The sequence below is a fragment of the Rattus norvegicus genome, chromosome 3 (genome assembly GCF_036323735.1).
Source record: "Rattus norvegicus strain BN/NHsdMcwi chromosome 3, GRCr8, whole genome shotgun sequence".
NCBI lineage: Eukaryota > Metazoa > Chordata > Mammalia > Rodentia > Muridae > Rattus > Rattus norvegicus.
The window spans coordinates 64,506,818-64,528,918 of record NC_086021.1 but is presented as its reverse complement, the minus strand read 5'-3'; the positions used below and the strand labels follow the sequence as shown (position 1 = coordinate 64,528,918).

The window sequence follows — 22,101 nt, the reverse complement described above, 5'->3', positions numbered from 1 at the left end:
GGTCACAGTGTTTATCACAGCAACAGAGAAACAAACTCACTTCTTCATCTTTCCAAAGATGGCTTAGGCACAAACTTGTCTTAAAAAGTTTTAAAGAAGGGGTTGGGGATTTAGCTCAGCGGTAGAGCGCTTGCCTAGTAAACGCAAGGCCCTGGGTTCGGTCCCCAGCTCCGAAAAAAAGAAAAAAAAAAAGTTTTAAAGAATGGGCAAGCCCTAAGGAGAGGAGCCTCTTCTGTACTCTGCTCCTCAGTGTAGGTCTTGGCCCCTAACCTCCAATGGCGCCAGCCCTGCCCACAGATGTTCTGCTCTTCCAAAACAGAGGTCACATCTTCATCCTTGTAGCTCCCAGACTTCCACACACCTTAGTGCTGTTGGTTTCAATAAGAGCACACCCCATTCCTGGCGTCCTGAATAAGTATTAGTCCTCATGAATATAGTAACCCCCCCCCTACACGGAGAAACTGAGACTCTAATATTGAGAAATATCTGTCGGGCCATGAAGCAGACGAGGAGATTATATATATATATATATATTCCAGAATCATCATGCCTTAAATTTTACTGTTCCCTTGTGTATTTTTTGGAGCTCAAACTATAAAGTCCTGAAGGTAAGGATGAGCTCACAATTATGGGCAATCTAAGGACACTGTGTATCCCCCACCCCCAACTGCCAGTCCAAAGCAACCTAGAAATAACAGCAAAACAGACAGCATATTAGGAACAAATTTCGTAACCAGCCCCTACCCTACAACCATGCTTTACAATACCCAGGTAAAGGCTTTGGGGAGGGCTATTCAAAATCCAAAGGGCCCAACCATCTTAAACAGCTACAGTAACCCAGCTTAATCCCACCTGTTAGCTCTCCCCATGTCCCAAATCTGTCTCCCCACCCCAACCCCACAGCATCTATAGGCCCACACTACTCAGGACAACAAGACCTTTGAACCAAAACCCGTAGGGATTTACAAGTCGATCCCATCTGCACAGACAGAGCAACCCCTGCAAACACCCGCTGGGGAGCCCGTGACAGAAACGGACAGGGCAAGAACACACAGTCAGTATCACAGGGGTAGAGGTGGGGAGGGTCATCTACAAAATGGGCACAGTGGGTGAGAATGCATGCTAAGACCCTGTGAGGGGCTGGTTAAAGAATTTAAAGAATAAACACTGACCCCAAGGCTGGCACAGAGTAGATGCTCAACTGGCACCTTCTACCTGACTGAAGAGCAAGCAATCAAAGCTCCCACCTGCCCTCTGCCAGCCAGAATGGTGACTAAGGAGCTGGGAGCTGGGAAGCCCCGTCATGGAGGCACACAGTAGTAACGGATTTACCCAACGTGGGCAGTTGGAGAAGGCTTGTCTCCCTCCCCAACAGGAGAATAATGGACGAGAAACTAATCTGATCTGCAAGAATTAACTCCAAACCTGCTGGCTACGAGAGCCAAAGAAGCAAATATCTCTGTGAGCAGCCAGATGCCCACAAAAGACAGAAACCAGAAAAATCCAAACCATCTATTCCAAGCCCACCAGAGCCATGCACAACTCGGAGACTTCCTCCCAACTCTGGGGAGTCCCCAGAAGCAGACCAGGAGAAGCAGCAGTCAGCCCTACACCCACTGCAGGCAGAGTAACAGACCCTTAGTGCCCTGAGACAGATACTGAAGCCTCAGCCACTCCCACCATTAAGCTGAAGTCTAGGACCTCACCACACTCCACTCCCAAAACAGCCTTCAGAAGCAGCCACACCCCAGTTGCCCCAGAGCCAGCTTCAGGAAGCTGCACAATCCACTCAGATTACTGGGACCAGGGCACTGGGTTGGGGCCTTACCACAGTCGCCTGACTTCAAAAACCTCAACTTGGCAGAGCTACACATGACAAAGTGGGCAGGGACTGGATGTCACCAGACATAAGCAAATGTAGAATAAGTGGTGTCTTGACTTTAACACTCAGATTTCAAAGAGCTGAGTGCTTTTGTTATTTGGGGGGATGTGGAGGAGACCAAAACTGGTGACTTCTGACAGGGAACCAAATTCAGGGCCTCCTTCTTTTCATGCTAGATAAGCGCTCTATAGGCTACCACTGAGCTACACACCCAGACACACACACACACACACACACACACACACACTCTCTCTCTCTCTCTCTCTCTCTCTCCTCTCTCTCTAATCAGGAACAACCTAGGCCATTCCCCGGGCAATTTAACAACCCCAGAATATGTAACATTCCTCATTGTCTGGATTTTCCAAGATTCCTAAACAACTCCAACTTTTTTTCTTTTCTAAGACATGGACTCACTATGTAGCCCTAGCCAGCCTAAAATGTACTATGTAGACCAGGCTGGCCTCAAACACAAAGACCCACTTACTTCTCTGCCTCCCAAGTGCTAGAATTCAAACCTGTGCCACCAACATCCGGCCTTCGACCTCTCTTTGTGTAAACAAGAAAGCCAGGAATCTAATTTCCTAGAAATCTCTTTCTGAAAGTCCACTGAAAAGGCAAGGCAAAGTCTAGTTTTGAGGGCTTGCTAATTTTGACTGTTAATCCAAATAACTTCTTAAAAAGAGCAACCTTGGCAAGATTCCATGTAAATGCACACAAGGTGCTAAAAATAAATCATTTTCCTAGGTGATTTTTTTTCTTAAACCAAAGATCAACACCATATGGTTTAATGAGCTACCGAAAGTTCCTGAAATAGAGGCTAGGGAGATGGTTCAGTCAGTCCGTTGAGGAATGGGGGGAGACAGAGAAGGTTCACGGGGCTTATTGGCCTCCAGCCTAGCCAAATCCACAGGCTCCAATTTCAGTGAGAGACCCTGTCTCCAAAAGCAGGGCAGGATTTCTTAACAGGTAGGGTGTTTAAGGAAAAGTAAGCAAGAAAGAAGTGTAAACTGTGTTCTCCTGAAGGCTAAGCTTTCTGGAAATCAGAAGAGAAAGGATTATTTCTTCAAATTCCCAAATGGTCAGTTTTCCAATGAAACAAGACTCAACAGTCATATCAACCACAGCAAACACAGCCGTACAAAAGAAAGGTTCAGCCTGGCGCTAATCTGTGCTCTCCGTGGCACTTGCTGTCCCTGCTGACTTCTCCTGACCCGCTCTGCCTTTCTCTGAGTTCATGTCTGCTCTGTGGACTCAGTGCTGCCCAGTTCATGAAATGCTGAAAAAAAAGTTAAGCTTCATCTTGAACTCGGTTTATTAAAAGAGTGTTCTTGGACACCCTGTTCTAAGAGGAACCGGGTGACCTTGGGTCTGTTTTTTCCTTCATGAAACTCCATGAGCTTGTGTACACTCAAGGTACTCTGCAGCCTTCAGTTCTCTTCCTGACCTTCCTGTCGTCTCTCAGCTGACCTACTTCAAAAGCCCAACGGAGTGCCCTGCCACCCATCTGTCCCCACGCCAGTCCCCTGTCCTCTGGACCACCGCTGCCAAAGGCTTTGCTCCTGGACACAGATCTGATTACATCATCTCCCAGCCGAAAAGCCTTTGACAGCTATCACTAGCCCGCAGGAGCAAGTCCACACTTCTTGGTCTGGCATGCAAGGCCTCTGCAATCTGGCTCTCTCCTTCTTAGCCACTCTACTAAATGCCAGGCACCGTCTGTTCTCGAACAAACCCCCAAGCATGACTTGTTTGCATGCCTCCCAGCCTCTGTTCATTGTGCTCCCTTCGAAAGCACGCCAACCCCCACCTGGCAAAATCCTACCCAGGCTTCATCTCCTCCCTCTGCTCCCAAATGCCAGCCCAGAACCAACACCTCTTCCTCTGCCTTTCTCCTGATGCACTAGCTCCTAGTCAACTTCCCCTAGGAGCTAGCTGTGTGCTACTGTCTCAGACAGACACACAGGCCTGGACCTCAAAAGGGCAGGATAGCCCTCAAAAACTACTTGTTGGCTGCAAGAGCCAAAGACCACCTAACAGAAACCTCAACACCAGGCACGAGAAGCCCTCTTCTGAGTTGTTGGTCAGAACCGTCCAAGAGACTCCCAAAATAGCACAGGCTACTGCTATTGTACTGGCTGCCCCTCACCCAGGGGTTAAGTAAGTCCCTATTGTTGCAGACACCATGCACTTCAGGCCTTGAGGCTGCTGGGCTAGAACTGACTGGAGAGCCTCCTCCCTCTTTTCCTGGTGCAAGAAGGTGCTGTGCTGTTCAAGCTTCCAAAGGAGGGAAGTAATCAAAAGTCCTACCTGGCTATGTCCTATGTGAACCATGTGCTGGCTAATTTTATGTCAACTTGACACGAGCTATTGTCATTGGAGAAGAGAGAGCCTCAATTAAGAAAATGCCTCCAGAAGAAAATGACTCTGGCTATAAACGGACAAGCCTATAAGGCATTTTCATAATTAGTGATCGGAAGAGTGGGCCCAACCCAATGTGTACGGGGGCAACCCTGGGCTGGATGGTGGTCCTGGGTACTATAAGAAAACAGTCAATATAAGCCAGTAAGCAGCACTTCCCTATGGACTAGACATAAGCTCCTGATCTATGTTCCTATCCTGACATCCTTCAGTAATGTACTGCAATATGGTGGTATTGTAGTCCTACCTCCCCACCTTGCTTTCGGTCATGGTCTTTCATTACAGCAGTAGTAGCCCTAACTAGACAAACTGCATCAATGACCAGCATGACAGCACAGCACCTTTGTAGATAACATTCTATTGGTGAGACTGGCTGAAGCTGTCGTGAACCGAGGAAGCAACGGAGGCTGACGAAGGTGAACTCTATAAATTCCATTGGATCAGAACTCCACCTCCATCCTCCTAGACAGGACATCTCTCTTTCTCCTGGCCTGACTTCCACAGTGAGAAGCTGGTCAGTGGAAGAGGGCTAATTAGAGATTAGCATGAAACCAAGTTCTCTTTTTTTAAAGATTTATTTATTATATGTAAGTACACTGTAGCTGTCTTCAGACACACCAGAAGAGGGCATCATATCTCATTACAGATGGCTGTTAAGTCACCGGTGTGGTTGCTGGGAAATGAACTCAGGACCTCTGGAAGAGCAGTCAGTGCTCCTAACCACTGAGCCATCTCTCCTGCCCCCGAAACCAAGTTCTTATCTGGGCTTCCACAAGAAGAAAAATCTTAAAATTAACAATTCCTCACCCCTGAGCTGAGGGCCAAACCCCATATAGTGAATCCTTTGCTGCTGAGCTAAGGCCCCGACCCCTTTAAATGAACAATTCTTAAAACACTCCACACAAATGGCCTGCCACCAAGCCTGATGAGCTGAGTTCAATCCTAGGGCCCACGTGGTAGAAATCAAACATCTGCAAGTTGCGATCCAACCTCCACTCTCACCCTGACATAGCACGCTCACACGTATAAACACACCCACACTAAAGAAGATGCAAAACAAGTAAATTTTTCATCCAACAACTTAACTATCAGGTTGAACTTAAAATATGGACCCAGGAGAAGAGAGAGGAGGCATGTCTCGGGTACCTATGAGCCAAGCCAGGCAAGAAGAAGCTTACAGTACAGGGCTTACTTTTGGTCCCGGCACGCACTCTAAGAGACAGTCGTTACTATCCCCATTTTACAAATATAGAAATAGATCGAGTCTCCTATCACAGCTACGTACAAAATTCACACGGAGCAAAGGTTAAGATCTTGTGGTCGGGGGCAGAGGGCACTTGGCAGGTGTGCACACACCCTGGGGTTTGGTGCTCATTCCTAGCAAAAACTGTGAAGAGGAGCTGGGCACAGAGACACACACTGAACTCAGGATGCTAATCTGGGCCACAGAGCAAGGCTCCATCGCTAAAAAAAATAGAAGAAATGGAGTATCTATGAATGTTTGCAGTGCCGTGCTGGAGTTATAAAACACCTAGCCTGATGAAGGCACTTTACTCCACAGAGGGCAGATTTTAATGTATAAAACAGTGTATAAACCCCTGCCAGCTAAGGGATTAAATGTAAGAATGTGCCGGCAAAGGCTTATGAAGGTTGCCATTCATCACATAAGGCCACTTTATATGTGGCTGTTATTCTTCATTAACGCACAAAATTCCTTTAAGTTTTCCCAGACATAAAAGCACTCAAAAAAAGGCTAAAGAAGGGGAAAAAATTTAGACGGCAAATTAAATTAGCAAAGTCAGCAACGATGGGAACTTTGATTTATTCATCGGCGTCCGCCAGATGACGTGCACATAAGTTTGCTGCCGTGAAGGTTTCCCTACACTTTTTGTTCTTGGATTAGTGTGAGCATTTCTGTCAGGAAAGGTTTTATTAAAAACCGTTATCTAGTAGAAATAAGATTGATGGGTTATCTCTAAATGACTGGGCAAACAAACCACATATTAGTTTATTAAAGTTACCTTGTCGTTCTGAATAAAACCAAAAGTGTTCAACACCTGAAACACTTAGAGACACAAGCCATAAAGGCACGGCATGCTGTGACACCCAGGTCACCTGCCCAACGACACAGCACACCTTCTCTCACACCTGGACCAATTCAACTTCGCCTCCCTGATGTGCCAATAATGGAATCAATTCCAAAGAGATTTATTTATTTATTTATTTATTCATTCATTCATTCATTCATTCATTTTTGTGCGTGTGTACATGCTACTGCCATGGCTTGTTGATTAGAAGTCAGAGGACAATTTGCAGAAGTCAGCTCCCTCCTTTCACTACGTGGGTTCTACAGCTTGAACTCTGGTCAACTGGCTTAACAGCAGGTACATTTATCTGCTGGCCATCTCACCAGCCCCTAATTATACCATTAAGACTAGCTTCCAGTTTATAGGAAATATCGGGACAAAGTGACAACATAAACCACCACCACACGGGAAGAACAATTTCAGGATATGAGATAGTCTACATGTTCTTTGTGGAAGAACGGAATCATTAACAAATGACATGTACAGGACAGTCAGGTAACAGAGGTCAGTGTTAAGTTTATGTGACGAGGAAAAGGCCTTTTTTGTCGTCCTTATTTACAAATATGGGGAGAGGGCAAGTCTCCTATCACAGCTACGCACAAAATTCATTCGAACCAAACTTAAGCCTGAAGTTTGAAGCAAAATACATTAACTGGATTTTGCTTTAAAACACCTAACAAACTACTCAACCACTGTTGTTCTGTATACTTTGCAAAAACAAAAACAAACAACTACAGTTCTATGTACTTGTAAAACACGAATACCCCATTTGCCTTCTACGAGATCTGAGCATCAGACCTGAGTGTTCAAACATTGCAGCATTTTTTAAAACTTACCTGGTGGGGCTGGGGATTTAGCTCAGTGGTAGAGCGCTTACCTAGGAAGCGCAAGGCCCTGGGTTCGGTCCCCAGCTCCGAAAAAAAGAACCAAAAAAAAAAAAAAAAAAAAACTTACCTGGTTGGGGGCTGAGAAGACTGCTCAGTGCTTATCACCCAAGCTTGAGCCTTCAGAAGCCCAGAACACACATAAAAGCAGGTAGGTGGGGTTGGGGATTTGGCTCAGTGGTAGAGCGCTTGCCTAGCAACCGCAAGGCCCTGGGTTCGGTCCCCAGCTCCTAAAAAAAGAAAAAACAAACAAACAAAAGCAGGTAGGCGTGGTGGCCTCCTGTGATCCCATCACTGGGGACATAGAGACAGGGAGTCCCAGCCACAAGCTTGCTAAGTTGGATACTCTGAACTGGCAAGCTCTAGGGTTAGCAAGAGACCCTAAGTAAATAGGGTAGAGAGATGGGAGGAAGACACCTGCTGGGCCCCAGTCTGAGAAGCTGTCTGTGAAGGACTGGGAGGTGTAGCCTTGGAGAAGGAAGTGTGTGATAGGGACAGGCTTTAAGGGTTCTAAAACCTTAGCTATCTTCAGTGTGTTCTCAGCATCCTGCTGACAGTGAGCTCTCCGCTGTTCCTGCCACCATGACTCGTTCCACCATCATGGCCCAACTAAACCCTTTCTTTTACAAGTGACCTTGGATATGTGGTGTTCTACCACAGCAACCGAAAGTAACGAATATCTAATATCAACTTCAGATCTCTATATACATTTGCCTACACACACACACACACACACACACACACACACACACACACACACCCCTCTGTTATACTCTGCTTGACCCAGATTTTTGCATTTATTTAACTCTAGAACCCTTTCCCCCTGTGGTACCTAAATTTTCTGAAAATCAGTTTCTCACGGAACCCACTTGGGAAACCGCTTAGACAAATCACCCTGTAGGAAGGCCGTCTTAAGTCACATGCACGTTAAGAACCTCAGACAAGACGGCTAGAGTGTACCAGTGCCCATCTGCAATCCCAACATTGAGAAAACCTAGGCAAGGGCACTGTGAGCTCCAGACTAGCCTGGGCTGCAAAGTTGGTGGTCCCTGTAACAAAAATAAACAAAAATAAAAGCAAAATTGCATGTTGGCAAATCTAGGAGCTGCTTACCGCCTCTGCGTCTCTTGCATCTATAATTACGTTGTCCCTCGCATGTTTTAGTTTTCGAATCTCTACCAACACAGAATTCCACGGCGAACTCGGCCTCCACGATGTTCAGTCTTACTCCTAACCATTTGTTTTTAACCCACAGACGAACGATTTCAAGCTCATCAAGATTGCCTAACTACACTTAAACTTCTCAGTTTCCTTCTGTGTCGAGGTATTTCTAAGGAATACCAGCACCTCACCAAGGAAGAAATTAAAATACCCATAGAAAGCAACCGTCTCCTGGGTACCGTTTAAAGTTGGCCAACGCTTACAGCGGGAGGCTCTGATTCTCATTTTTTTTTTTTTTTTGGTTCTTTTTTTCAGAGCTGGGGACCGAACCCAGGGCCTTGTGCTTCCTAGGTAAGCGCTCTACCACTGAGCTAAATCCCCAGCCCCTCTGATTCTTTTTTATCCAGTAGTGTCCCACTTAATAAGCAAGTACCTGGCCAAATAGACTGCCAGAGCATCACCAGATCACACACCACACCCACTCCACAGCACACCCACTCCACAGCTAAATGTTTTATATCACTGCCAATGTCTATCTGTTCTTTTCCTCAAGAAACTGCGTCCCACTCCACTCGGGGCGCCCTCTAAAATATATGGAAATGTACTCAGAAGGAAACAGAAAGACTAACAAAGACATGTGAGGTAGACGTCAACCCCACAAGGAAATGATCAGAGTTGATGCTTGCCCTGCCGAGGAGGCCATCCACAATGTTCCAGACACTTCCATACACACTCTGTCATCTGACCCTCAAAACTCTGGAGGGATCTGTTTCTCATCACAGCAGCACGAAGTATCCAGCATAGCTCAACTTGAAAGCAGACAGCTTGTCAACCCTCAATTAGCCTTCCCATGTAAGGACTGTCAGCTGAGCCGTGTCGAGTCCACCATTCCCAACAGGAATGCCCTGGCCAGTGTCACAGTAGCGTACAGGACAGGCTCCCAGGATTTTGCTTGGTGGTAATCACAGATGGCCAACCATCCACCAGCATGTAGGGCCTTCCTACAGATCAGCTATGCATGGGGGCACATGCCTATGATCCCATCACTTACCATTGGAGACAACGGGATCAGAAGTTCAAGACTGGCTGCAGCCATTTACTGAGTCTGAGGTCAGTCTGGGCTGCATGAGATTTTGTTTTGGTTTTTTGTTTTGTTTTGTTTTTTAAATCAGGCTAATGAGATAGCTCAGCAGATAAAGGCAAAAGAGGACTTGCCATCGGTCTGACAACTTGAGTTTGATTCTTGGTCCCCCATCCCACCCCTGTAGGAAGGAGAGAACTAACTCCCATAGGTTGTCCTCTGATCTCCATATTGCATCATGCCTCTCTCTCTCTCTCTCTCTCTCTCTCTCTCTCTCTCTCTCTCTCTCTCTACACACACACACACACACACACACACACACACACACACACACACACACACACAGGGCCCAAAAGTTCTTCCTGTACCTAATCCACTAGGTACCTGCCTAGGATTATCCAACCATGCCTCCGTAGCATGATCCACAGAGCTTCCCACTGCTGCTGTGTCAGTACTCCCAGAGGAAAAGCAGCACACCGTGTAACCAAGTCCTTCTAAGACCATACTGAAGACCCCAGAGCAATCCAAACACAGTGGGACAGTATCTTATATACATGAGAACAGCTGTTGCAAAAACTAGTGATCACTAGGGCTGCATGCAGGGCTATGGAGAAAGGGGGGCCCTCTGCACGCTACTCGTGGCAAAATCATTCCACCCACTACAGCAAACAGTATGTAAATTCCTCAAAAAAAATCAAAATAGAACTACTCCAGCAATCCTTTATGTTTACAATCAAGAAAATCAAACCAGTATCTCGTACCTTCATGTCTGTGCCTTCATGTCTGTGCCTTCATGTCTGTGCCTTCATGTCTGATCCTTCATGTCTGTGCCTTCATGTCTGATCCTTCATGTCTGATCCTTCATGTCTGATCCTTCATGTCTGTGTCTTCATGTCTGTGCCTTCATGTCTGTGCCTTCATGTCTGATCCTTCATGTCTGATCCTTCATGTCTGTGCCTTCACGTCTGATCCTTCACGTCTGATCCTTCACGTCTGATCCTTCACGTCTGATCCTTCACGTCTGATCCTTCACGTCTGATCCTTCATGTCTGATCCTTCATGTCTGTGTCTTCACGTCTGTGCCTTCATGTCTGTGCCTTCATGTCTGATCCTTCATGGCTGATCCTTCATGTCTGTGCCTTCATGTCTGTACCTTCACGTCTGATCCTTCATGTCTGATCCTTCATGTCTGTGCCTTCCTTCATGTCTGATCCTTCATGTCTGATCCTTCATGTCTGTGCCTTCATGTCTGTGCCTTCATGTCTGAACCTTCATGTCTGAACCTTCCTTCATGTCTGTGTCTTCATGTCTGTACCTTCCTTCATGTCTGATCCTTCATGTCTGATCCTTCATGTCTGATCCTTCATGTCTGATCCTTCATGTCTGAACCTTCATGTCTGAACCTTCATGTCTGTTGCAGCAATATTCCTAATAGCCAATATGATACCCATGGAGGATAAAGAAATACATACATACATACATACATACATACATACATACATACATACACACACACATATAGTTGGGTATCATATAGCCATAAAAAGAAAAGTATCTCACCATTTTTTACACTACGCATGTGGCCAATGTAGGAAATATATTGAATAAGTTAAAAGCAAGTCAGGCACAGACAAGTACTGTTGTGATCTCTGATTACATGTAGAATGAGGTTCAGGCTGGGCACTCAGGTGGCAGAGACAAGTGGATCTCTATGAGTTCAAGGACAGCCAGAGGTATATAGTGAAATTCTTTCTCAAAAGCACACCAAAAAAGCAAGGCAGTGGTGGCATGTGCCTTTAATCACAGGACTGGGGAGTCAAAGGCAGAGGTGTCTCTGAGTTCAAGGCCAGCCTGATCTACAGAGTGAGTTCCAGGGGAGTCAGGGCTACACAGAGAAACCCTGTCTCAAAAAAAAGGAAAACAACAACAACAAATTACCATACACAAAACGAACGTCAGATTCAGAAGCAAGGTAGTGTTGGGTGTGTTCATTTTACTGTGGTAATACTACATGTTGTATGCATAGGACAACTAATGGTGTACAGCAAGATACTCGGTCTTTATTCCCAACACATGCACACACACACACACTCCCATACACAGGCACAGGCATACACAGAGCTGTGGTACATGAATGACTTGGGTTTGTGTCCTGGATCCTCCTTAGCTCTATGCAGTATGCACACAGCTCTCTGCTCTCTCGAGGTCACTAAGCTCTGGAAGTGGCAGAGCCACCCAGAATACTCCGTTCACAGTGACATTTAAAAACTGTGGGTTCTGGTGCTGGGAAGAGATGGCCCAGCAATTAGGAGCTCACGTTCTTGCAGAAGACCAGAGTTTGACTCCCAGCACCCACACGGCAGCTCACCATCATCTGTAACTCCAGTTCTGGGATTCAGTACCCTCTTCTGACCTCCGCAGGCTCCAGACATGAAAGTGGTGCACATACATACATGAAGGTGAAATACCCATATGATACACATTAAAACAAATAAATCCTCTTATAATTGAAAAACGTACTCTCTGCCTCTCTTTATTCCAAAGCAGAATTAGATAATTACCTTTTATTTTTTAAGTGACTAAAGCAAGGCAAAGCGCCTACCATCAAAAAGCTTACAAGCAGGGCAAACAGGCGAACAACTGAATCATAAAAAGCTGAAGGAGAAAAACATTTTAATAAATGCCCAGGCAATGATCCGGAAGATTAAGGGAGGAGTCACTATAATGTGGAAAACTGAGAGGGGCAATCTTCATGAAAAATCCTTGTTTCTTCAAGCTGTGTCTTACGGATTGATGTCATCAGTTTGGGTTAAAGAAGCTAGGAAGAACCTTATTAAAAGGAAACTTAGGGGCTGGGGATTTAGCTCAGTGGTAGAGCGCTTGCCTAGGAAGCGCAAGGCCCTGGGTTCGGTCCCCAGCTCCGAAAAAAAGAACCAAAAAAAAAAAAAAAAAAAGGAAACTTAAACATAAGGGACTAGACCATAAGGAGTCTTGTTGGCTTTGAGTAAAACAGGGAAGGCCATCTGCCCTCAACTGTCCTCAGACCTGCTACAATGCTTCAAGCTGCAAGTAATGGGGAGCGGGAGGGAGGAGCAGATGGACTAGAGGGAGGCTCAGTGGCTAAGAGTACTGACTGTTCTTCCAGAGGACCAGGGCATGGTTCCCATGGCTGCTCACAACCACCTGTAACTCCATTTCCAAAGGACCTGACACCCTCTTCTGGCCTCTGTGGGTTCCTGCACACACATGGTGCATATATACACTCAAAGGCTCACATATATACATTTTAGAAAAGCTTATATAAGTGACTTGAAGGGTCTTCTCAAATCTCCTCTGATGACAGAGACCTCTCAGTAAAAAATATTAAACATATAACCCAAACGTAGTATAAACTATATATAATGTGTGTATAATGAAAAGATTAGTGTGCTGAGTGTGGTGTGCATACCTTTAATCCCAACACCCAGGACGTAGAGACGGGAACATCTCTGAGTCCAAAGCCATTCTGTTCTATAGATGGGAGTTCCAGGACAGCCAGAAAAGCCCTGTGTGGTGGTTTAGGGGGGTGTAGAGTTACAAATAAAAAAAAAATTTCATCACACACCAGAATTAACCAATCAGACTCTATGAACATCTCTATGAATTCTTTTAAAGACTGGGTCTCTCTACATAGCCCAGGCTGTCCTGGAATTCACTACGTAAACCAGGTTGGCCTCTCACTGATCTTACCTGTCTCTGCTACCCAAATGCTGGGATACATGCCCCACCACACAGATGGCTTAGAGTGGCCATCTGGAATGGAAGCGTTGGAGCTCACACTGGATTTTACTGGATTTTATATTTCACTATCAAATATATTTTTATGCATGTATACTATGAAAAGCAACCTATGACAGAGTTAGGACTAGAAAAACAATTTTATATCCTTTCCTAACTCGCACCATCATCTGCGTTCAGTGCTTCCTCACTTCCTAACATTTAGTCTTTCTTGTTCTTTCCCACATGTTACACTGTATCCACATGGACATTTGTTTACCTATCAAAGCCAGTTTCCTAACCACTTTACAATAAACTCCTCTCCTTCAGACCTCTCATTATCTTTACTCGGAATGGGTGCCATTAGCTTTTTTTTTCCCCCACACTTTCTTTCCAAGAGCCTTTTAAAGTAGCTTCCATTTGGATGGAGCCGGTTTAATTAAAAATAGATGATACAAACCATAAATCCATGTAAATGGACAGTTCGTCTAAGGCAGTGGTTCTCAACCTGTGGGTCTTAACCCCCATGGTGTCAAGCAAGTCTTACACAGGGATCACCTGTCAGACATCCTGCATATCAGATATGTACATGAAGATTCATAATAGTAGCAAAATTACAGTTATGACGTAGCAATGAAATAATGTTACATCTGGGATCACCACAGCATGAGGAGTTGCATTAGAGGGTCGCAGCATGAGGAAGGTTGAGGACCACTGATCTAAAGCAAGAAGGGCGATTAGGGTGCCAGAGTCAACGCCACTAGATTATAAAATGCTCCTCACACGACCCAAGCGACAGGTGCTGAGCAGTTACAGACCCGGTGTTTACCCATCTATGTTAATAAAACCGTTTTGGTTTTCCCTTCTCTCCCACCTTGGATAATCCAGCACATTCTGCTCTGGTGATCACTGTCTTATGCATTCATAAATATTCCTTTCCTCGGAGATGTTACAAGTCATGGTAGCTCTAGGGCTGGCTAATTCAGCAGCTGAGAAGTCACTGTGGTTTTGGGTACCTTCGACCTCTCTAGTGTGTTAGACCTCTCCAAACATGTAATGCTGCAGATATGTAAGTCATAATGGCTGTCACAAACCTGCTCATTAATCCATCGCTGGCAGCAGGAGCGGTTATGCTGAAATGATCATGACTCAGGATTCTCTCCCTGGGGCAGGAGACATACTCAGATAACCCACAAATATGTGGTCAACTGAGAGGTGATCAAAAGCAGATTTGTGGCTCGGTGGTGATGGCACAGGCCTTGATCCCAGCACTTGGGAGGCAGAGGCAGCCGGATCTCTGTGAGTTCCAAGCCAGGCTGGTCTACAGAACAAGTTCCAGGACAGCCAGGTCCACACAGAGGAAGCCCCTCTCCCCCATGTCCTATTCCCGGCTCAATCAATCAGTCAAAACCAGAATCGTGGTAATAAGGGTAGGAATTAATAGTGAGCTTTTTACAGCAATGCCACCATCCAACTGAGGCCAGTTCTCATTCCAAAGAAATGAACTGTGGTTGGTCTATGTCACAAAAAAGCAAGGGAAGCCAGGACACAGAAGGTGGCTCTGTACAGAGCTGTCACTGTGTGCAGGACAACGAGGGAAGGGCTACTCTTCTTCTCTTTCCATGGATTTTTTTTTTTTTTAATTCGCACATCTAGTTCCACATCAGCAAGTACTCAATAAACATGAATAATTAATGTTATAAATCTCAAGTAATTTAGAGCAAAGGCAGGCAGTCAGGGAGGATCGTAACAGACCATACGGGAAGGGAATCGTGACCAGCTCCAAGTTTTTAGAAGTAATTCAACACCCCCCGCCCCTGCAACTTACACAAATGGCTACACACAGAGTGACGAAACCCCTGTAGAATGTGGCAAAGTCTGTGCTTTCCAGACTACAGGAGCATGTCATGAGGACGTTAGGAATGCTCACACCCCATGTCACTGGGTGTGCTTTTACGGCCAGCCAAGACCACTTCTAGAGATCTATGTGCTATGCTGGCCAGCTCTTTAGTTTCTTCCATCCACCAGAACCTCCTCTGTGGGACGCTGTGCACAGAGACCCATCTTGTGGGTTTAATGGGGTCTGCCGCCTGGAACTCTTCTTGGGTCAATCTGGGTTCTCTCCACGTTTCTCTCAGGTTGGCACTAACGGCAAAGAGGCGGCTTCTTGACGATAAGAGGTTTTGGAGCTGCAAGCAGCCAGAGGCTGTGCAAGGCCACAGTGACTTAACAACATGCATGCCCCAACTGAGCCAACGGGCTCCGATACCTTTCCAAAGACATCAAAGGTCGAAATCAATTATTTGGTAATGGTAACATATGCAACGGATTTAGCAACCAGTCATTGAAACAGAGCCAAAGAATGAACCCAGGGAACGCATGTCTGACATGGGACACAAGAAAAAAGTGAGTCACAGAAGCACACATTGATGCTAAACTGCACAAGTGCAAATATACGCATCTTGATTTGTGTCATGTCTTCCACATGTTAAAACTGTCTGTCACATAATGTACGTCTTTGCTTCAGTGTGCCCTTTGTGCAAGAAGGCCACCCACGGTTAAACAGTTTCTTCCACTCTTCTCCACCTCAGAGGCAGAAAGCCAATTTACCACAGGTGTGTGACCCTAGGTATGCTGGGTAAGGCAAGAAAGTGCTGAGTCACCATGGTTCTACGTTAAATGGCTGAACACTCTGGTTCACATCTGTCTACAATGAATATTAGCCGGGAGACTTTGGAACTAATAAATTCTCTCATTGCTAATGGCAGAATCCACGCTGAAAGCCACGGCCTGTGTCCTGTCTCTCGGCAACATCCGTCCTGCCCTTGACATTTGTGTCTGTGGGATGCTTCTCTCTAGAAAATTCTCTTCCGTCACCCACACTCCTCACAGAAGCCCTTAAAGACAACACTCACTCTACAAAGTAGCCACAGAGGCAAACGAAACCAAAACCCCTTTTGCTAACGGCAAGATAATGCTGCTAAGAGCCTTCTTCCTGGAAATCTGCTCAGCCCACTGTTTCTTCTGCTTCGCTTCTCAGGAAGGGGCAACCATCTCAGACTGGCCAGTCAGTGAACAGATACTAATGTATCTTCTTCTGAGTTTAAACACCATTGCTAAATACTTTCCAACGCTACCCCTCAGAGAGTAAGTTTTAAGGGCTGGGTCTGAAGCCTCCAATGATGCCACACACTTTCAATCTCAGCACACAGAAGGCTGGGGCAGGGAGATCACCAGCCTGAAGCCAGACTAGGCTCCCAGAAAGACCATAAGTCAATGCTTTACACGGACAAGTTCCTATCTCACTGGTTCAAAGGGCTTGCTGTGCAGAACTGACAACCTGAGTTCGATTCCCAGAACCCACAGTTGATAGAAGGAGAGAACTCCAGAAGTTGTCTTCTGACCTCCACTCACAGTGACATGCGCACCCATGTTCACGAAGACCAAATGGTGAGTGAAATAAAAGCTGCAAACAAAAAGCCGGTGTCCTAGAATATGATTTCATTTTTGAACGTGTTAAAAGCTCATAGACAAGGGGTGTCTGTCGTTCAGTGGTACAACATGTGTTTATCATGTTGGAAAACCGAGGTTTGTCCATCAGCACTGCCAAAAATACAAAAAAAAAAAAATCCTGCCCAGCTTCCAGACCCAGGGTACGGCTACACTTAGCACTCCTAACTCGTCAGGCAGGAACACAGCAAATGGTGAAAATGGATCACGGCAACCTACTACCCTCCCCCATTTAACCAGGAGCATAAGAGAAGACCTATGTAGCAAGGAAAGTGGCTCGCAACCCGGCTATACTCCCATCAATAGGAGGGGCGCAGGACTCCAAGAAAGGGATATTCAGACAGGCTTCATCCTTAGCTTGACAAAAGCCAAGATGACATGTAAATGGTGTTTTCATCCTCATGTTTCAGTTGATAGACATCTGAACTATAAATCATGTTAGACCCAGAAGCCTACTTGATTAAGAAATGGAAAGTAAACAAATGACTAGGAGGAGGGATGTGACTTTCTCAAACTCTCCTACAGAGAGAATGTTCAGTTACCGTTTACTAAGAGCTGTCTTTAATCCTTCCTACTAAAGCAGAGACATAAGCCCCAGGCTTCTGGAACCAAAATAACCATAAATGAGGCACTGTGAGAAACAGCCATGCATTCTTTCTGTCAGGCTTTATCGAGTTCACAGGTGACTGACGTGAATCAAAAGAGATATAGGGCACGGGATGGGGAATCAGGGACCTGCCCGGCTCAAGTTCAACTCTGTCACAGGTGACATCAGGCAAGCTGATCTAACTTCCTGGGCCCTGGATTGCTCAAATGAGAGGTTTAGGGATAGAATAAGTAGTGAAGCCCTTTATGATTGCTGCTGCACTGCTCTACCCAGGCTCCAAAGCTCCTAGGGTTCCCCAACTCCTGAAGCCGCAGGACTGCAATGTCATTCCATTTTGGGGATGGCCGTGAGAGAACTAAAAACCCAGAAAGACTTACTAGCCCTACAGATCAAACACTTCTGTAAACTGGGGTAGAGGTAGTTTTACAACTAACAAGTATTTACAAGACAGTTCAGAGCCAGGTTTGATGGGGCAGACCTTTAATCCCAGCACTGGGAAACAGAGGCAGGCGGATCTCTGTGAGTTGGAGGGCAGCATGGTCTACATAAGTGAGTTTCAAGACAGCCTGGCCTATATAGTGTGACCCTGTCTCACAAACTCACACACACACACACAAACAAACGAAACCCTGTCAAAGCAAACCCGTTCTAGAGACTAACACAATTCCCCTGTGGGTGTGTCTATAAATTTATTTACAGATGTGTGTGCTTGTCTCTACATGTTTATTGCCATAGGTGACATAGTTAAAACTAAAGGTTCCGTGATAAAAATAAAATAAAAGTTTGTTTCGCCCCCCAACAAGGCCTCATATATGTTGGACAAGAGCATTAACCCAATTTTCCTAACTAGGAAATTCTTGACCTAACAGACATAAAATCTTTACTATTGAGTTTGAAGTGTCTGGTGAAATCAGACCTAACTACCTCCCAGCTCTTCTGGCAAACCTCATTATAATACGGATTATAGCTCTGCTAGCCCAGGGACAGGGCTTTTAATGTTCTCTGGGAGATAAAGAATTAAGCAGCAACCCAGAAAAGAAGTTGTCTAAAAATGGATGATTTAGTCAAAGCAATTCCATTGTCTCTAGGACTGTGTCCTCGATCACCGGGCACCAAAACCCCACTATGGCATCAAATAAATTGTATGTGGTTAAAGAGACAAAATGTTCTTCTGGCTGCTATGGGAAGCAGAAAAAGGGCTGACTGTGAATCAGCTATGTTTTAGCTCCGTGATGAACATGAATTATGATAATTTAGACATTCTGGTGGTTAAACCAAAAAAGCAAGAAATCAATCCTTTTGAGTTTCAGCAAAAGTTTGTGGCACCAGAACTGGGAGACAGAAACATAGAAGTGACCTTCAATTTATTTCTCGACTTTCCCACCTCCACCAAAATCAATGACATATTTCCCATCCTTCGCTGTCCAATCACAGTAGTTGGGAAGCCTGGAATCATCAACTTGGCTGGTAAGCAGAAAGGTCGACGAAGGAGTCTCGAACGCAATCAGACACCAAACTTCCTTTGCTAGGCATACTTTTCATTGTAAAAGCACCAAGATCTATTTATGATGCTTTTTGATTGACACCCACAAGCATTCCAGCTGACACAGACTTTGCAGATTGTAGGGAAGTCCCTGTGAGCTCTTTAAGTAGCCCCGATGAGCAAAACACTCAGAACTGTACCATAATGAGCACCTCTCAGGCGCTCATAAATTCTTTCATTCCCAGCAATCAAAAAACAGCTGTTAAAATCCAGGACTCTTCCCAGTAGCAGATCTGAAATACCTTCGGGCTGCCCAGAAAAACTTCACAACGGCTTTCTTCTCTTCCTCCCTCCCCCATTCCAGGAGTGCCAGCCTGGCAGGATAAGGATGACCCAGGAAGGGGCTGTGGGTGGAGGGGAGTAGCGGATCTGGTGTAAGCAGAGACGCAAGACTCCCTTCTTTTTCACCACAAAGAAAAAACCAACCCTCTGTGCCAGCCAACCAGGTTTCTCCTTCCCTCCCCCCAGCACACTAACTTCGGTAGTCTGATGAGTCTGGCATTTCCAGAGTTCGCGACCTCAGACACCCTGAGCCCTTTCCTTAAAGATTTTGAGCCAGGAGCTAGCGGCGTCTGGGCTCCTTTACAGGTTAAGACTCTGCCTGCCTTTACCTTTTAACCCGCCAGGACCCTAATCCTGGGGTCAAGTTCAAGATGAAGGTGCCCTCCTCACCTCCCTGAGTTCACTCTGCAGGAAACTCTATATTCAGACCAGTTCCACTACTCCAGGCATAAGGATCTGGGGCTTCCAAGCCAGAGCCGAGGCAGCCTGAAGACTGTCACAGCTCGGCGTCCTCCGCGCTCGGCCGCGGCGCCGCGTTTCTTTTACCTGGCCACAGCCGCATTTCCTCCCGGAGCCTTTACACAATAAGTCAAGTGAGTTTTGGGAACGCCAGTCCTGAGCTCTTGCTTTCTGCAAACACGCTACACAATGCCCAGGGCTTCCTTCCCCGCCAGCCGTTCCGGAAAGCGGCCGCGCCGAGCCCGGGGGACCCCCACACACACCCAAAAGTCTTCCAGGAAGAACCTGAATCCCCATAATGCCTCCAAAGTAACTACTCGTCGCCCAAGGATAAGGGGACTCGCAAACTTGACAGGACCCTTCATTTAGCTGGCACTACTAAAAGAAAAAAGGGAAAGAAAATCCTCAAGGTCTAATCCCAAATCATCACCCCAACAACACCACCACCAGGGAAAGAAATTGGCTTGCATCTGCGAGCCGCAGCCTGCCGGAACGAAGCACACACTTTCAGCTCACGGTGGGCGATGTGATTTTCCCCGCTTAAGTTCGCTCGGGAACTTGGCGACCCGCGCACGGCGACACTCGAGACCCCGCGGTGCCAGGCGCCCCGCCTGCAAGTCCCCTCACTCCTAGCCCCCAGGTGTTGGACGCAGCCCAGGCCCTGACTAACCAAGGGATCGAGGAGGCGGGCAAGGGGCGGCTGGGAAAGTCCTGCGCGCCGCGTGATCCCAGTGTCCCCCTAGACCGGCTCTGCTGCAACCCGCTCCTCCGGGAGCGCAGGAAACGGCCTGCACCGACTCCCGGGCAGCGCCTCGCCCCAGGCCGGGAGCCCCGGCGTGCCCGCGTCGATTCCCAGAAAGCTCCCCCTGGGCCCGCCGGAGAAGGGGGCGTCCCGAAACTTTCCCACCAGGCTCGCTCTCGTTTCCCCGGCTGCTCCCCGGGACCCTTCCTTCCCCGCCGGCTGCGGAATCCCGGAGGCCCGCAGCGGCGCCCGGACAGCGGGAGTTACCTGCCAGGAAAGTTTCCAGCTTTCGGCGCGGTTCCCACCCCGGGGGCCGGGCCTCAGAGCGCGGCGGGCTGGGCACTCGGCGGCTGCGGCTCCTGCGGCTCCCGAGCCGGGCTCCCGCAGCTGCCACCGCGGAGGCAGCGCTCCGGCCCGTCCCCGCGCCTCGCTCGGCCCACACCGGGACCTCATTGGCAGCGCGAGTCCCCGCCCTTGCGCGTGTTCCGGAAGGCACCTTCTCAGTACGCGCCCGCCGGGGCTGCGCCTCGCGCGCCCCTCCCGACCCGAGCTGCCAGGGCTTTGAGACCCGCTGGGGCGCGGCACGCCAACTTTCCGCTCGGCGCCTTCGCCCCTCCTCACCCAGCTTGTTCTCTGCGGGAAGCCGAGCTTCCCAGGAGGAGGTTGCTCCCCTGGGGCCTCGCCTGGTCCTCTGTGGGACAGGATCAGAAGTGTGATTAGACCTCTCCCCCTTTTTTAGCCTGTTTAAAATAGTAAAGTGTCCCGGCCTTGGTCTATGCTGCTCTCTGAAAGCATCCGAGGAGGACATATGGGAGCAATTAGCCAAGCTGAAGTTTCCGCGGATGCCTTAGGGTGGCTTTGTTGGCTTTTCTTCCCCTCGCTTAACTAAACACAAACAAATACACTTTCTTGTTCCAAAATGAGCTGAGAAAGATGAAAAGTGCATCTCGCCCACTGCACCTTTGTTAGGTTGCGGGTGCTCTGGGATTTGACTGTCCAGGGTCGGGGGTCTGCTGTCTCCTCGAACTCTGTGGCTGGCGGTACTGCCTGGGCTAAGTCCACTGACCAGCTTCTAGCTTCCTTGTCTGGAGGAGGAGTCCTGGAGGAAGAACAGACAAAGATGCTATTATTAAGTAGGCTGGCGGCAGTAAATTAAACCCCCTAGTTCCCAAAATGTTTTGTTATTCCCAACAAAACAAAAGTTTGAAAATGGCCCAGAGAACTGGGAGACCTGGGTCCTCCACAACCTCCCAGCAATCCAGGCAGCCAATTTATATGTAGAAGGCTCAGCCCTCTCAATTCCCAAAGCACTTTGGACCCCCCTTTCTTTGCAGAAGGATCAACTGGAAATTCCAACAGGAATTGAACCTAGGCCACCCATCTGTGTAAGGAAAGTGAAGGATACAGAAGTTGCTATAAATGGGTTTATTGGCAACCCCTAACCTTTGCTGTGGCAAACCCGCCTTTAAAGACAACTGTTGTTTTAAAACAACTTTCCCTATAAAAACTTCAACCTCACATAGAGCTTCCCGATATAAAGATAGCTACAGGAGTAGTGATCATCTTTAAAGTCCCTGTGTAAAGCGTCAGGAAGCAAGAGGCCACTCAATCTCTCCATAATAAATGAAAGATGACTGAAATGTGCTGGGTGTTTTTCAGTCGTATATTCCAAGGCCTGATTATCGCTGT

General features: G+C 47.1%; 1 protein-coding gene across 3 annotated transcripts in view; it reads right to left on the bottom strand.

Moving 5' to 3' along the window:
• Tanc1 (tetratricopeptide repeat, ankyrin repeat and coiled-coil containing 1) overlaps positions 1-20,882 on the bottom strand; it is a 233,790-nt gene extending 212,908 nt beyond the window's left edge. Inside the window, exons 1-2 of one of the 3 annotated variants that reach the window (XM_063283615.1) lie at positions 20,680-20,882; positions 7,342-7,501 (exon numbers count right to left, since the gene is read on the bottom strand). The gene's annotated coding sequence lies outside the window, so the exon portion shown is untranslated. The remainder of the gene's footprint in view (positions 1-7,341; positions 7,502-20,679) is intronic. The other 2 variants (XM_006234204.4, XM_017591681.3) reach the window with 2 other exon arrangements.
• Positions 20,883-22,101: the final 1,219 nt, after the last annotated feature.